Source organism: Cherax quadricarinatus, chromosome 66, assembly GCF_038502225.1.
Source record: "Cherax quadricarinatus isolate ZL_2023a chromosome 66, ASM3850222v1, whole genome shotgun sequence".
In the NCBI taxonomy this organism is placed as follows: domain Eukaryota; kingdom Metazoa; phylum Arthropoda; class Malacostraca; order Decapoda; family Parastacidae; genus Cherax; species Cherax quadricarinatus.
In genome coordinates, this window is record NC_091357.1 from 1,169,542 (window position 1) to 1,185,936 (window position 16,395).

Below are 16,395 nucleotides of genomic sequence, written 5' to 3' on the forward strand. Positions count from 1 at the left end.
AGGAAAGACTGGGAGTTAGAGCTCCAAAAAAGGGAGGAAGAGTGGGGAAGGAAGATAGTAGAGCTTGGTAAGAAAATGGAGGAGCGGATAGCTGAAGAGTGCAGGAAGTGGGAAGTACAGGTCTTAGCAGCAGAAGCTAGGATACAGTGCTTAGAAGAGAAACTGCAAAGCCTGAAACAGATTAGAGAGACAAATGACAATTCAGATGTGACATCAGGAAATTCAAAGTCAGGCGCAGACAAGGGGACGGTAAGCAACAACGGAGACATGCCGTACACGAAGGCCCTATCAGACCCACGTGGGGCCAGGGAAAAGACGATGAGCACACTAAGATCAAACGACAGGTCCGAAGACAATGAAGGTATGCTATATGCAGAGATTCTAACAGCCAACTGCAGTAGCAAGGGACAGCTGGTCAGGAAAGACAGTTCACTGAGAATAGAAGTTTCAGATATGACAGGGACTGAAGGCAAGAACATGTCAATGGAAGGAAATAAAATGCCTCAGAGGAAGCAGATGGAGACTCAGTGGGAGGAGGAAAGGGCGAGGTCAGTTTTTGTGTACGGGCTCCAAGAAGCCAAGGGGGCCAACTTTGAAGAAATAAAACAGGAGGAGAAAAAAATGATTGAAGGCATCATGAAAACAATAGGGGAGGGCAATATGACCCAGGTGACAAATTTTCAGAGAATTGGGTGGTTTGCGAGTGGAAGGATACGGCCTGTCAGAGTAACTTTCAAGGAAGAATCAGTTTGAACCAGGATTCTGCAAGAGAAAGCAAGACTGAGGGACAAAGAGGGGCACCAGAGAGTATACCTCGACCGCGACAGAACACAAGAAGAAAGGACTACACTGAAAGAGAGGGTACAGAGACGCAAGGAGGAACGAGAAGCAATGAAAATGAGCAGGACCCAGACACAGGAGGAAGGGCAAACACACCCCACAGAATCTCTCACCAAAAGACTCCACCCGCGACATTCCCAACGCAACTGAGCAACCTATTCTACAACCCACTCACTGTTCCCTCTGCCACCAACCCCCATATCACAAACCTCACCCCAACAGCTGTCCCTTATGGGCATTCTGACCCCATCCCCATCAACACAAACCCCACCTACACCACAGCCCCATATAGGCCCCCACCAAGGCTCTCGCTCCCCCAACCCCAATATTCTTGCATGACCACAATGATAGAAAAGAAACTAAAGGTTTGGTACACAAACGCGGATGAAATAACGAATAAACATGAGGAGTGGAATGAAAGAATCAGTGAAAAATCCCCAGACATCATAGCAGTCACAGAAACAAAACTCGCTGAGACAATAACAGACACAATCTTCCCAACAGGATATCAGATCCTGAGGAAAGATAGAAGGAGTAGAGGGGGAGGAGGGGTTGCACTGCTCATAAAACACCGATGGGGATTTGAGGAAATGGAAGGCATGGACATGATTGGAGAAAGAGACTACATTGTAGGTACAATTCAGTCCGGAGAACATAAAGTAGTCATTGGAGTGATGTATAACCCACCACAGAACTGCAGGAGGCCAAGAGAGGAGTACGAAGAAAACAACAGGGTGATGGTGGACACACTGGCTGAGGTGGCAAGAAGAGCTCACTCCAGCAGAGCAAAGTTACTGGTAATGGGCGATTTCAACCACAGGGAGATCGACTGGGAAAACCTGGAGCCACATGGGGGTCCCGAAACATGGAGAGCCAAGATGATGGATGTGGTACTTGAAAACCTCATGCATCAACATGTCAGGGACACAACCAGAGAGAGAGGGGAGGATGAGCCAGCAAGACTGGATCTTGTGTTCACCCTGAGCAGTTCAGACATTGAGGACATCACTTACGAGAGGCCCCTTGGAGCTAGCGATCATGTGGTTCTGAGTTTTGACTATATAGTAGAGTTACAAGTGGAGAAGGTAACAGGAACTGAAGGGGACAGGCCAAACTATAAAAGGGGGGACTACACAGGTATGAGAAACTTCCTGCAGGAGGTTCAGTGGGACAGAGAAATGGTAGGAAAATCAGTAAACGAGATGATGGAACATGTGGCAACAAAGTGCAAGGAGGCAGAGGAAAGTTTTGTTCCCAAGGGAAACAGAAATAATAGGAAGACCAAAACGAGTCCTTGGTTTACCCGCAGGTGTATGGAGGCAAAAACTAAGTGCAACAGAGAATGGAAAAGGTACAGGAGGCATAGGACCCAGGAAAACAAGGAGATTAGTAGAAGAGCCAGAAACGAGTATGCACAGATAAGGAGGGAGGCCCAGCGACAGTATGAAAACGACATAGCATCGAAAGTCAAATCTGACCCGAAACTGCTGTATAGCCACATTAGGAGGAAGACAACAGTCAAGGACCAGGTGATAAGGCTGAGGAAAGAAGGTGGAGAACTCACAAGAAACGATCAAGAGGTATGTGAGGAGCTCAACACGAGATTTAAGGAAGTATTTACAGTAGAGACAGGAAGGACTCTGGGGGGACAGACCAGATGGGGACACCAGCAAGGAATACACCAACAAGTGTTGGACGACATACATACAGATGAGGAGGAGGTGAAGAAACTGCTAAGGGACATCGATACCTCAAAGGCAATGGGACCGAACAACATCTCCTTGTGGGTCCTTAGAGAGGGAGCAGATATGTTGTGCATGCCACTTACCACAATCTTCAACACATCCCTGGAAACTGGGCAACTACCTGAGGTATGGAAGACGGCAAATGTAGTTCCCATTTTTAAAAAAGGAGACAGAAAAGAGGCACTAAACTATAGACCTGTGTCATTGACGTGTATAGTATGCAAAATTATGGAGAAGATTATCAGGAGGAGAGTGGTGGAGCACCTGGAACAGAACAGGAGTATAAATGCCAACCAGCACGGATTCACGGAAGGCAAATCCTGTGTCACAAACCTTCTGGAGTTTTATGATAAAATAACAGAAGTAAGACAAGAGAGAGAGGGGTGGGTTGATTGCATCTTCTTGGACTGCAAGAAGGCCTTTGACACAGTTCCTCACAAGAGATTAGTGCAGAAGCTAGAGCATCAGGCGCATATAACAGGAAGGGCACTGCAATGGATCAGAGAATACCTGACAGGGAGGCAACAACGATTCATGGTACGTAATGATGTATCACAGTGGGCACCTGTGACGAGCGGGGTCCCACAGGGGTCGGTCGTAGGACCAGTGCTATTTTTGGTATATGTGAACGACATGACGGAAGGGTTAGACTCAGAAGTGTCCCTGTTTGCAGATGATGTGAAGTTAATGAGGAGAATTAAATCTGATGAGGACCAGGCAGGACTTCAAAGAGACCTGGACAGACTGGACACCTGGTCCAGCAAATGGCTTCTCGAATTTAATCCTGCCAAATGCAAAGTCATGAAGATAGGGAAAGGGCACAGAAGACCACAGACAGAGTATAGGCTAGGTGGCCAAAGACTGCAAACCTCACTCAAGGAGAAAGATCTTGGGGTGAGTATAACACCGAGCATGTCTCCGGAAGCACACATCAATCAGATAACTGCTGCAGCATATGGGCGCCTGGCAAACCTGAGAACAGCATTCCGATACCTTAGTAAGGAATCATTCAAGACATTGTACACCGTGTATGTCAGGCCCATACTGGAGTATGCAGCACCTGTTTGGAACCCGCACTTGATAAAGCACGTTAAGAAACTAGAGAAAGTACAAAGGTTTGCGACAAGGTTAGTTCCAGAGCTAAGGGGAATGTCCTATGAAGAAAGATTAAGGGAAATCGGCCTGACGACACTGGAGGACAGGAGGGTCAGGGGAGACATGATAACGACATATAAAATACTGCGTGGAATAGACAAGGTGGACAAAGACAGGATGTTCCAGGGAGGGGACACAGAAACAAGAGGCCACAATTGGAAGTTAAAGACACAAATGAGTCAGAGAGATAGTAGGAAGTATTTCTTCAGTCATAGAGTTGTAAGGCAGTGGAATAGCCTAGAAAATGACGTAGTGGAGGCAGGAACCATACACAGTTTTAAGACGAGGTTTGATAAAGCTCATGGAGCGGGAAGAGAGAGGGCCTAGTAGCAACCGGTGAAGAGGCGGGGCCAGGAGCTAGGACTCGACCCCTGCAACCACAAATAGGTGAGTACAAATAGGTGAGTACACATACATACACACCACACACACACCACACACACACCACACAAACACACACCACACACACACACACCACAAACACACACCACACACACACACACCACTCACACACACACCACACACACACACCCCACACATACACACCCCACACACCCCACCCAGTAGCGACCAGTGAAGAGGCTGGGCCAGGAGCTGAGTCTCGACCCCTGCAACCACAATTAGGTGAGTACACACACACATACACACACACACACACATACATAAGCACATACACACACACACACAAGCACACACACACACACACACACACACACACACACACACATACACACACATACACGGACATCATAGCTCTCACAGAAACCAAGCTTACAGGTATGATAACAGATGCCATCTTTCCAACGGGATACCAAATCCTGAGGAAAGACAGAGGGAACAGGGGGGGTGGAGGAGTGGCGTTGCTGATCAAAAATCGTTGGAATTTTGATGAGCTGGAGAGAGGAGACAGCGGAGAAGAAAGTGATTACATAGCGGGAACACTTCACTCTGGAGGTGCCAAGGTGGTAATAGCAGTGATGTATAACCCACCACAGAACAGCAGGAGGCCAAGGCCAGAGTACGACGAGAGCAATAGAGCGATGGTTGACACACTGGCTAGAGTGGCCAGAAGAGCTCATGCATGCAGGGCAAAGCTCCTGATCATGGGTGACTTTAACCACAAGGAGATCGATTGGGAGAACTTGGACCCACATGGGGGCCAAGATACATGGAGGGCTAAGATGATGGAGGTGGTACTGGAAAACTTCATTTGCCAACACGTAAGGGACACTACAAGAGAGAGAGGAGAGGATGAACCAGCAAGGCTGGACTTAGTATTCACCTTGAGTAGTGCAGATATCGAGGACATCACATATGAAAGACCCCTTGGGGCCAGTGACCGTGTGGTTTTAAGCTTCGAATACACAGTAGAGCTACAAGTGGAGGGAGAAGCAGGAAGGCCAGGACGAATGAAGCCAAACTACAAGAAAGGGGACTACACAGGAATGAGGAACTACCTGAACGGGGTTCAGTGGGACAGAGAACTGGCAGGGAAGCCAGTTAATGAGATGATGGAATATGTAGCAACAAAATGCAAGGAGGCTGAGGAGAGGTTTGTACCCAAGAGTAACAGGAATAATGAAAAAGCCAGGATGAGCCCATGGTTTACCCAAAGGTGCAGGGAGGCAAAAACCAAGTGTGCTAGGGAATGGAAGAAATATAGAAGGCAAAGGACCCAGGAGAATAAGGAGAACAGTCGTAGAGCCAGAAACGAATATGCACAGATAAGAAGGGAGGCCCAAAGACAATATGAAAATGACATAGCATCTAAAGCCAAATCTGACCCGAAACTGTTGTACAGCCACATCAGGAGGAAAACAACAGTCAAGGACCAGGTAATCAGGCTAAGGAAGGAAGGAGGAGAGAATACAAGAAATGACCGTGAAGTATGTGAAGAACTCAACAAGAGATTCAAAGAAGTGTTCACAGAGGAGACAGAAGGGACTCCAGAAAGACGGAGAGGTGGGGCACACCACCAAGTGCTGGACACAGTGCACACAACCGAGGAAGAAGTGAAGAGGCTTCTGAGTGAGCTAGATACCTCAAAGGCAATGGGGCCAGATAACATCTCCCCATGGGTATTGAGAGAGGGAGCAGAGGCGCTATGTGTACCCCTAACAACAATATTCAATACATCTATCGAAACAGGGAGATTGCCTGAGGCATGGAAGACAGCAAATGTAGTCCCAATCTTTAAAAAAGGAGACAGACATGAAGCATTAAACTACAGACCAGTGTCACTGACATGTATAGTATGCAAAATCATGGAGAAGATTATCAGGAGAAGAGTGGTGGAACACCTAGAAAGGAACGATCTCATCAACAGCAGCCAACATGGTTTCAGGGACGGGAAATCCTGTGTCACAAACCTACTGGAGTTCTATGACATGGTGACAGCAGTAAGACAAGAGATAGAGGGGTGGGTGGATTGCATTTTCTTGGACTGCAAGAAGGCGTTTGACACAGTTCCACACAAGAGATTGGTGCAAAAACTGGAGGACCAAGCAGGGATAACAGGGAAGGCACTACAATGGATCAGGGAATACTTGTCAGGAAGACAGCAGCGAGTCATGGTACGTGGCGAGGTGTCAGAGTGGGCACCTGTGACCAGCGGGGTCCCGCAGGGGTCAGTCCTAGCACCAGTGCTGTTTCTTGTATTTGTGAACGACATGACGGAAGGAATAGACTCTGAGGTGTCCCTGTTTGCAGATGACGTGAAGTTGATGAGAAGAATTCACTCAATCGAAGACCAGGCAGAACTACAAAGGGAACTGGACAGGCTGCAGACCTGGACCAGCAATTGGCTCCTGGAGTTCAATCCCACCAAGTGCAAAGTCATGAAGATTGGGGAAGGGCAAAGAAGGCCGCAGACGGAGTACAGTCTAGGGGGTCAGAGACTACAAACCTCACTCAAGGAAAAAGATCTTGGGGTGAGTATAACACCAGGCACATCTCCTGAAGCGCACATCAACCAAATAACTGCTGCAGCATATGGGCGCCTAGCAAACCTCAGAACAGCATTCCGACATCTTAATAAGGAATCATTCAGGACCCTGAAACAGCACAGAGACAAAGATATTACAGAAGTAGTATCGGCAATGGCTACATCAAACACAGACAACAGGTCTGAAGGAAGCATGGAAACTAAACTGTATGCAGAGGTCCTGTCAAACCCGCATGGGGCCAAAACAAAGACAGGGAGCACACTAGGACAGAACGAGAGGTGGGAAGACATTGAAGGAACTAGGACATGTGCAAGAACCTTACCAGATACCTGTGGGGGCCAGGAACAGGTGAGCAGGAAGGACAAACCAAGAAGCATAGAAGCCATAACTAGGGAAGGGACTGAAGGAAGGAACACTCCACGGGAAGGAACTAAAACATATCAGAAGATGCAATGGGAGTCACAGTGGGAGGTGGAAAGGGAGAGAACCGTGTTTGTCTATGGGCTAGACGAAGCTAAAGGGGAAACTTATGATGAAAGAAAGCAGGAGGAGAAAAAAGCGATTGAAGATATCATGAAGGTGATAGGCGAGGGGGACATGACCCAGGTGGCCAATTTTCGGAGAATCGGGTGGTTCACAAAGAAAATGAATCGGCCTCTCAAAGTAATTTTCAAGGCAGAATCAACCCGAACCATGATCCTGCAGGAGAAAGCACGGCTAAGAGGCAAGCAGGAGTTCCGGAGTGTGTACCTCGATCGAGACAGAACACAGGACGAAAGGAAGACAATGAAAGAGAGAGTTCAAAAACGAAAGGAGAAATGGGAGGAAATGAAAAAGGAGAGCAGAATAACCCAGGATCAAATGGAAGGACAAGCGCACCCCCAGAAACACCTGCAGAAGGACTCCAGCCGCGACACCCCCAAGGCAACTGAACAATCCAAACCAACCATCACACACCAATCCCTCTGTTTTCACCCCCCGCACAACAGTTACAGTATTAGAACAGAAGTTGAAGGTTTGGTACACAAATGCAGATGGATTAACGAATAAACATGAGGAATGGCAAGAAAGAATCAATGAGAAGTCCCCAGACATCATAGCAGTTACAGAAACAAAACTCACGGAGACAATAACAGATGCAATCTTCCCACCAGGATACCAGATCATGAGGAAAGATAGAAGGGGCAGGGGGGCAGGTGGGGTTGCTCTGCTCATAAAAAACAGATGGAAATTCGAGAAAATGGGAGGCATAGATGAGACAGGAGAAAGAGACTACATAGCAGGTACACTTCAGTCTGGGGAACACAAAGTGGTCATTGCAGTGATGTATAATCCACCACAGAACTGCAGGAGGCCAAGAGAGGAATATGAAGAGAGCAACAGAGCAATGGTGGACACACTTGCTGAGGTGGCAAGAAGAGCTCACTCAGGCAGAGCAAAGTTGCTGGTTATGGGGGATTTCAACCACAGGGAGATTGACTGGGAAAACATGGAGCCACATGGGGGTCCCGAAACATGGAGAGCCAGGATGTTGGACGTGGTGCTGTAAAACCTCATGCACCAACATGTTAAGGACACTACCAGAGTGAGACGGGAGGATGAACCAGCAAGATTGGACCTTGTGTTCACCCTGGGCAGCTCAGACATTGAGGACATCAAGTATGAGAGTCCCCTAGGAGCTAGCGACCACGTGGTTCTGTACTTTGAATACATAGCAGAGCTGCAAGTGGAGAGAATAACAGGAGTTGAATGGGAAAAGCCTGACTATAAAAGAGGGGACTACATAGGGTTGAAGAACTTCCTGCGGGAGGTCCAGTGGGACAGAGAACTGGCAGGAAAGCAAGTAAATAAAATGATGTAATATGTAACAACAAAATGCAAGGAGGCAGTGGAAAGGTTTATTCCCAAGGGCAACAGTAACAACGGGAAGACCAGAACGAGCCCCTGGTTTACCCGACGGTGTAAGGAGGCAAAAACAAAGTGCAATAGAGAATGGAAAAAGTACAGAAGGCAGAGAACACACGAAAATAGGGAGATCAGTCGCAGAGCCAGGAATGAGTATGCACAGGTAAGGAGGGAGGCCCAGCGACAGTATGAAAATGACATAGCATCGAGAATCAAGACTGACCCGAAACTGTTGTATAGCCACATCAGGAGGAAGACAACAGTCAAAGACCAGGTGATCAGATTAAGGACAGAAGGTGGAGAACTCACAAGAAATGATCAGGAGGTATGTGAGGAGCTGAACAGGAGATTTAAGGAAGTTTTTACAGTAGAGACAGGAAGGGCTGTGGGAAGACAGCACAGAAGGGAACATCAAGAGGGAATATACCAACAAGTGTTGGATGACATACGAACAACTGAGGAGGAGGTGAAGAAGCTCTTAAGTGACCTTGACACCTCAAAGGCGATGGGACCGGACAACATCTCCCCATGGGTCCTTAGAGAAGGAGCAGAGATGCTGTGCGTGCCTCTAACCACAATCTTCAACACATCCCTTGAAACTGGGCAACTACCTGAGAAATGGAAGACAGCTAATGTAGTCCACATATTTAAGAAAGGAAACAGAAACGAGGCACTAAACTACAGACCTGTCTCTCTGACATGTATTGTGTGCAAAGTCATGGAGAAGATTATCAGGAGGAGAGTGGTCGAACACCTGGAAAGGAACAAGATTATAAATGAAAACCAGCATGGATTCATGGAAGGCAAATCTTGTATCACAAACTTTCTGGAGTTTTATGATAAGGTAACAGAAGTAAGACACGAGAGAGAGGGGTGGGTAGATTGCGTTTTCCTAGACTGCAGGAAGGCCTTTGACACAGTTCCCCACAAGAGATTAGTGCAGAAGCTGGAGGATCAGGCGCATGTAAAATGGAGGGCACTGCAATGGATAAGGGAATACCTGACAGGGAGGCAGCAACGAGTCTTGGTACGTGAAGAGGTATCACAGTGGGCGCCTGTTAGGAGCGGGGTCCCACAGGGATCAGTTCTAGGACCAGTGCTATTTTTGATATATGTGAACGACATGATGGAAGGAATAGACTCTGAAGTGTCCCTGTTCGCAGATGACGTGAAGTTGATGAGAAGAATTAAATCGGACGAGGATGAGGCAGGACTGCAAATAGACTTGGACAGGCTGGACATGTGGTCCAATAACTGGCTTCTCGAATTCAATCCAGCCAAATGCAAAGTCATGAAGATTGGGGAGGGGCAAAGAAGACCGCGGACAGAGTATAGGCTAGGTGGACACAGACTACAGACCTCACTCAGGGAGAAAGACCTTGGGGTGACCATAACACCGAGCACATCACCGGAGGCACACATCAACCAAATAACCGCTGCAGAATACGGGCGCCTGGCAAACCTGAGAATAGCGTTCCGATACCTTAATAAGGAATCGTTCAAGACACTGTACACTGTGTATGTTAGGCCCATACTGGAGTATGCAGCACCAGTCTGGAACCCACACCTGGTCAAGCACGTCAGGAAGTTAGAGAAAGTACAAAGGTTTGCAACAAGGCTAGTCCCAGAGCTCAAAGGAATGTCGTACGAGGAAAGGTTAAGGAAAATCGAACTGACGACACTGGAGGACAGAAGGGTCAGGGGAGACATGATTACGACATACAAGATACTGCGGGGAATAGACAAGGTGGACAGAGATAGGATGTTCCAGAGAGGGGACACAGGGACAAGGGGTCACAACTGGAAGCTGAAGACTCAGACGAGTCACAGGGACGTTAGGAAGTATTTCTTCAGTCATAGAGTTGTCAGCAAGTGGAATAGCCTAGCAAGTGAAGTAGTGGAGGCAGGAACCATACATAGTTTTAAGAAGAGGTATGACAAAGCTCAGGAAGCAGAGAGAGAGAGGACCCAGTAGCGATCAGTGAAGAGGCGGGGCCAGGAGCTGAGTCTCGACCCCTGCAACCACAATTAGGTGAGTACACACACACAGGGAAGGCACTACAATGGATCAGGGAATACTTGTCAGGAAGACAGAAGCGAGTCATGGTACGTGGCGAGGTGTCAGAGTGGGCACCTGTGACCAGCAGGGTCCCACAGGGGTCAGTCCTAGAACCAGTGCTGTTTCTGGTATTTGTGAACGACATGACGGAAGGAATAGACTCTGAGGTGTCCCTGTTTGCAGATGACGTGAAGTTGAAGAGAAGAATTCACTCGATCGAAGACCAGGCAGAACTACAAAGGGATCTGGACAGGCTGCAGACCTGGTCCAGCAATTGGCTCCTGGAGTCCAATCCCACCAAGTGCAAAGTCATGAAGATTGGGGAAGGGCAAAGAAGACCGCAGACGGAGTACAGTCTAGGGGGCCAGAGACTACAAACCTCACTCAAGGAAAAAGATCTTGGGGTGAGTATAACACCAGGCACATCTCCTGAAGCGAACATCAACCAAATAACTGCTGCAGCATATGGGCGCCTAGCAAACCTCAGAACAGCATTCCGACATCTTAATAAGGAATCGTTCAGGACCCTGTACACCGTGTACGTTAGGCCCATATTGGAGTATGCGGCACCAGTTTGGAACCCACACCTAGCCAAGCACGTAAAGAAACTAGAGAAAGTGCAAAGGTTTGCAATAAGACTAGTCCCAGAGCTAAGAGGTATGTCCTACGAGGAGAGGTTAAGGGAAATCAACCTGACGACACTGGAGGACAGGAGAGATAGGGGGGACATGATAACGACATACAAAATACTGAGAGGAATTGACAAGGTGGACAAAGACAGGATGTTCCAGAGATTGGACACAGTAACAAGGGGACACAGTTGGAAGTTGAAGACACAGATGAATCACAGTTATGTTAGGAAGTATTTCTTCAGCCACAGAGTAGTCAGTAAGTGGAATAGTTTGAGAAGCGATGTAGTGGAGGCAGGATCCATACATAGCTTTAAGCAAAGGTATGATAAAGCTCGCGGTTCAGGGAGAGTGACCTAGTAGCGATCAGTGAAGAGGCGGGGCCAGGAGCTCGGACTCGACCCCCGCAACCACAATTAGGTGAGTACACACACGCACACGCACACACACACACACACACACACACACACACACACACACACACACACACACACACATTCTCTCATTTAGAAACATACACACATATGCACATACATACATACATACATACATACATACATACATACATACATACTTACATATATACATACATACATACATACATACATACATACATACATACATACATACATACTTACATATATACATACATACATACATACATACATACATACATACATACATACATACTTACATACATACATACATACATACATACATACATACATACATACTTACATATATACATACATATATACATACATACATAATACATACATACATACATACTTACATATATACAAACATACATACATAATACATACATACATACATACATACATACATACATACATACATACATACATACATACATACATATACACACATATACATATATGCATTCTCACACACACACACAAGAAAGTGCAGAAACAAACATTATACAATGTTTCAAGGTCAGGTATGGAATAACCAGAAAGTCCTGGGCACAAAAATACCGGGGATTGTATTTTTGATGACTATTCTAGTAGCTAAAACTCGATCCTTGAAAATTCAGCTCTTCAAGGAGAGATCCTTGACGTGGCGAAGAGGCTCTTGGTCGGAGGAATTAGACCCTTTGGTCTCCTTCCTCACACCGAACCTAATTACCCCTCCCCCCAATCCTCCCTTCCCTATCCCATCCTCCACATCCCCATTTTTTTCCCTTTCTTCCCCCTCCCAACCCTCCCTTTTCCCTATCCCGTATGTAGCTTCTGGGTTCCTCCCCTCTGGCAATACGGATTCTAGGCGGGGGAAGTGTGCCGGGGTTCATCCCACTCCCTGAGATTCCTCGGGTGTGTAGTTTGCCGTGGAATCTGGATTATCTGGAGGTCCCCTGCTCCCTTCCCGGATTTCCGAGAGGTGGGGTGGGGTGTCCTGCAGGTGACGAGTGTATCTCCAGAAGCTGCCTGTCGGTTCTGGGAGGTGGCAGCCGAAGGGGGTATGCTTTGTGGCGGGTTTCCGACTATCCTCTCTTTTGTCCTCCGAGGTGGCTCGGTAGATGTGAGGTTACTATCCCAGAGGGCTGGTTTACAGGCATGAAGGGTATGGAATGGCACGGGTTCCATTTTGAATCTGCACTGCTAGAAGTCTCGGAGTCCTCTCGGGTGAGAGGCGGGGCCCTACAGCCCTTTCAGGCCTCCTAGTGACCGTCCCTCCACTCTCCCTTTTTTGTCTTTCCTTATTTTCTCTCTTTAAAATAATAAGAAAGAAATACCACTATCATGGAGTCTTCGTTCTGTGATAACACTTCTCCTCCAAGGTCCGTTTTTGTTACCGCATTCTCTTCTGACCCATTCGTTACTGGACCATCTCCAGACTTTTCCCATACCCTTGTACCTTCTGGTGGTGATGTATCATTACCTGCTCCAAGTGCTGAGGCTCTGCCCATTTCTTCTAATGCCTCTGCCTCTTGCATACCTTTAACTATGCATCTGTCATCCACGAATATGGTGGGACGGTTTTCAAATTGCCCAACTACCTGCAGGTCTATGGCCAAACGTTCCAGACCATTTGCTGATGACGGTTCTTCGATGTCTGCTAATTCCACCCAGAAACAACCTATGCAATACCCACTTTCCTTACACACCATGTATACAAGTATGCAGTGGACTAAATGCTTTTCCCTACAATCGACATCTCCAACTGATTATCTATCAGACCATAGTATTGGTAAAGCTCTTTTATGACACGTTGGCCGACATATACCCTTTAATGTTATTTGAAGTGGTGTGTGCATTGTTACTGTTCAGAATACAGAACAAGCTCGTGATCTTTCCCATCTTTTTTCCATTGATAACTTTCCTATCAGTTCACAAGCATGCTACTCTCAGTTCTTGCAGTGGTACGGTGGTTGTGCCGTGTATCATTATACAGTGTGATTTTCTGTCTTGCGGTGACGAAATTTTGGAGCAATAAGCCCCTCGGGACCTTCCAATTCTCAAAGTGGATACACATGTCTGCCCACTTGTGGGCGGAGGTGCTTTCCCAGTAATATCGTCCCCTTAACCTTTGACTTCCGTGAACTCCCGTCCTCTGTTTATATTGCAGGCCATTGCCTAGAGCTCCATAAAGTCGTCCCTACTCCCCAACAGTGTCAAAATTGCTGGCACTTCAGACACCCTGCTAAATACTGCAGATCTGCGGCAGAGTGCCACGGATCTTGCCGATACATCTTGCAGTCTTCCCCCCACTTGTCTCAATTGCAATGAACCTCATCCTTCTTTTTTCCGCCGATGCCAGGTCTATCTTAATGAACAAGAAATCCGTTGTCTTAAGGAGAGCGAAGGCCTTACTTATGCTATGGCTGTCTGTCGACTCTGCCTTCAGGGAAATCTTCCTCGTGTTCCTTATTCTCGAGTAGCTAGGAGGCCTCCAATCTTGACGGTCCCCCTGCCTACCAGCTCCTCTGTGCCATGTCTTCCGGGGTCACCCCCGTCTCTAATTCTTTTGCGGTTTTACCCTCTGAAAATCCCACCTCTTCCTACCTCTACATCTTTATCTTCTTGCGCACTAGTTAATCAGTCTGCGAGGCCTCGCACAAATGCACCTTATTTCAGGCCTATCCCCTGCAAAGTTGAACATGTCTTCTGAACCCAAGTCTCTTCATATTCCTTCTTTACAATTCCCCGACAGTTCTCCTTTTCGGCCCCTCACCCCTTTTCTAACGCTCACACGAAGGTGGAGGTTCACCCCACCTCGTGTGATCCCCTCTTCTCTTGTTCACCCCCAGTCTTCCACCAGCCACCTCTCCTGTTCCACCATAGGACTCTTCTGTCCCCATCGGCACATCTCTCCCGGTTCATACTCCCCACCCTTTTCCAGCCTCTTTGGTTCCATCCATAGTCTCCCCAATCTCTACTTGCTCTACCTCACCTGTTTTGTCATAGTATCGGCATCTACCTTGTCCACTGGAACACTTGATACTATCTCCAACTACATTGCGAAGACGAAACCCTCAATGGACACCTGTGCACCTCTTTAAGCCCCTTCTTATTTTTCACAACCCTCGCAGCAATCTTTTTCTCCAAGGCATTCTGATTCTTCCTTGCTTACATGCTTTCCGTTGCCTCCAAACATTGACTTCCGCACCCTACTAAACCATAGATTTTACCGCTTCTCATTGTTAGCATACTTGTCTTTGTGAATAATGACTTTTTTGCTACCTCCAATGCTGCCAGCGCCCTACGTTCTTACATTATCTTCCCATCTTGCAGACGGTCCTGCCTTAGACTTACTATCAGTTTTAAACTTTTTGTCAGCAACTGTTTTACTATACGAACTTTTACACATAACCCCCTAGCATCCCTTACAGCCCTTTCCTCCCCTTACCTCTCATCCCCTCTCCACCTAGCTGTTTATAGCCCTGACACTATTTTCTGCCCCGCAGCGCTGCATGACCCTCCTCGGTTTAGTGTTTTATTTGATTAATAATGAAAATTAAACTCTGCGAGTAGTAATTTGTTCTGTTTCACAGCCAGACCAATAGAGTCAATAATATTTACATGTCCAAACGTCACTGGGGTTATGTGACTGTGATATATTAAGAAATATTGTCAGTAATACTGGCGTGCCTGGAAAGCAGTCATCACTGTGAATTAGTGGAGCACGACACACAGTGGAGACGTGAATGCACTTATTTGTACAGCAGAAGGTGCCTGGAGAGCAATCATCGCTGTGAATTAGAGGAGCAGGGCACACAGTGGAGACGTGAACGCACTTACTTGTACAGCAGAAGGTGCCTGGAGAGCAGTCATCGCTGTGAATTAGAGGAGCACGACACACAGTGGAGACGTGAACGCATTTTCCTCCGTCCTGTACACAGGCTGTTCCAGCCAACACATTTATTTCCTGAAACAGTTATCACAACATCGTTTTACAGTACTCAGCCTTACTGTCTCTGATAAAAATGATCATGTTTGTAGTGTTAATGATTCTATATCACTTAATGGCATTAGATAATAAAATCATTATATCAGCTATTTAACATCAGAATACTAACACTGGCTTCAGGGTATCAGAATTTATTTATCAGCACTTTGGCATAATTGTTAGAGATCAGGTAACTGACATCAGGATTTACAAATCACTTTTATATATTAGGGTTTAAAGTTCAGCTCTGTGGCTTTAATAATATATATGTATATATATATATATATATATATATATATATATATATATATATATATATATATATATATATATATATATATATATATATATATATATATATATATATATATATATATAGTTTTGGAGTGGTTGGTGCAATTATTTAATAAATGTATGGAAGAGGGTAAGGTACCTAGGGATTGGTAGAGAGCATGCATAGTTCCTTTGTATAAAGGCAAAGGGGATAAAAGAGAGTGCAAAAATTATAGGGGGATAAGTCTGTTGAGTGTACCTGGTAAAGTGTATGGTAGAGTTATAATTGAAAAGAATTAAGAGTAAGACGGAGAATAGGATAGCAGATGAACAAGGAGGCTTTAGGAAAGGTAGGGGGTGTGTGGACCAGGTGTTTACAGTGAAACATATAAGTGAACAGTATTTAGATAAGGCTAAAGAGGTCTTTGTGGCAT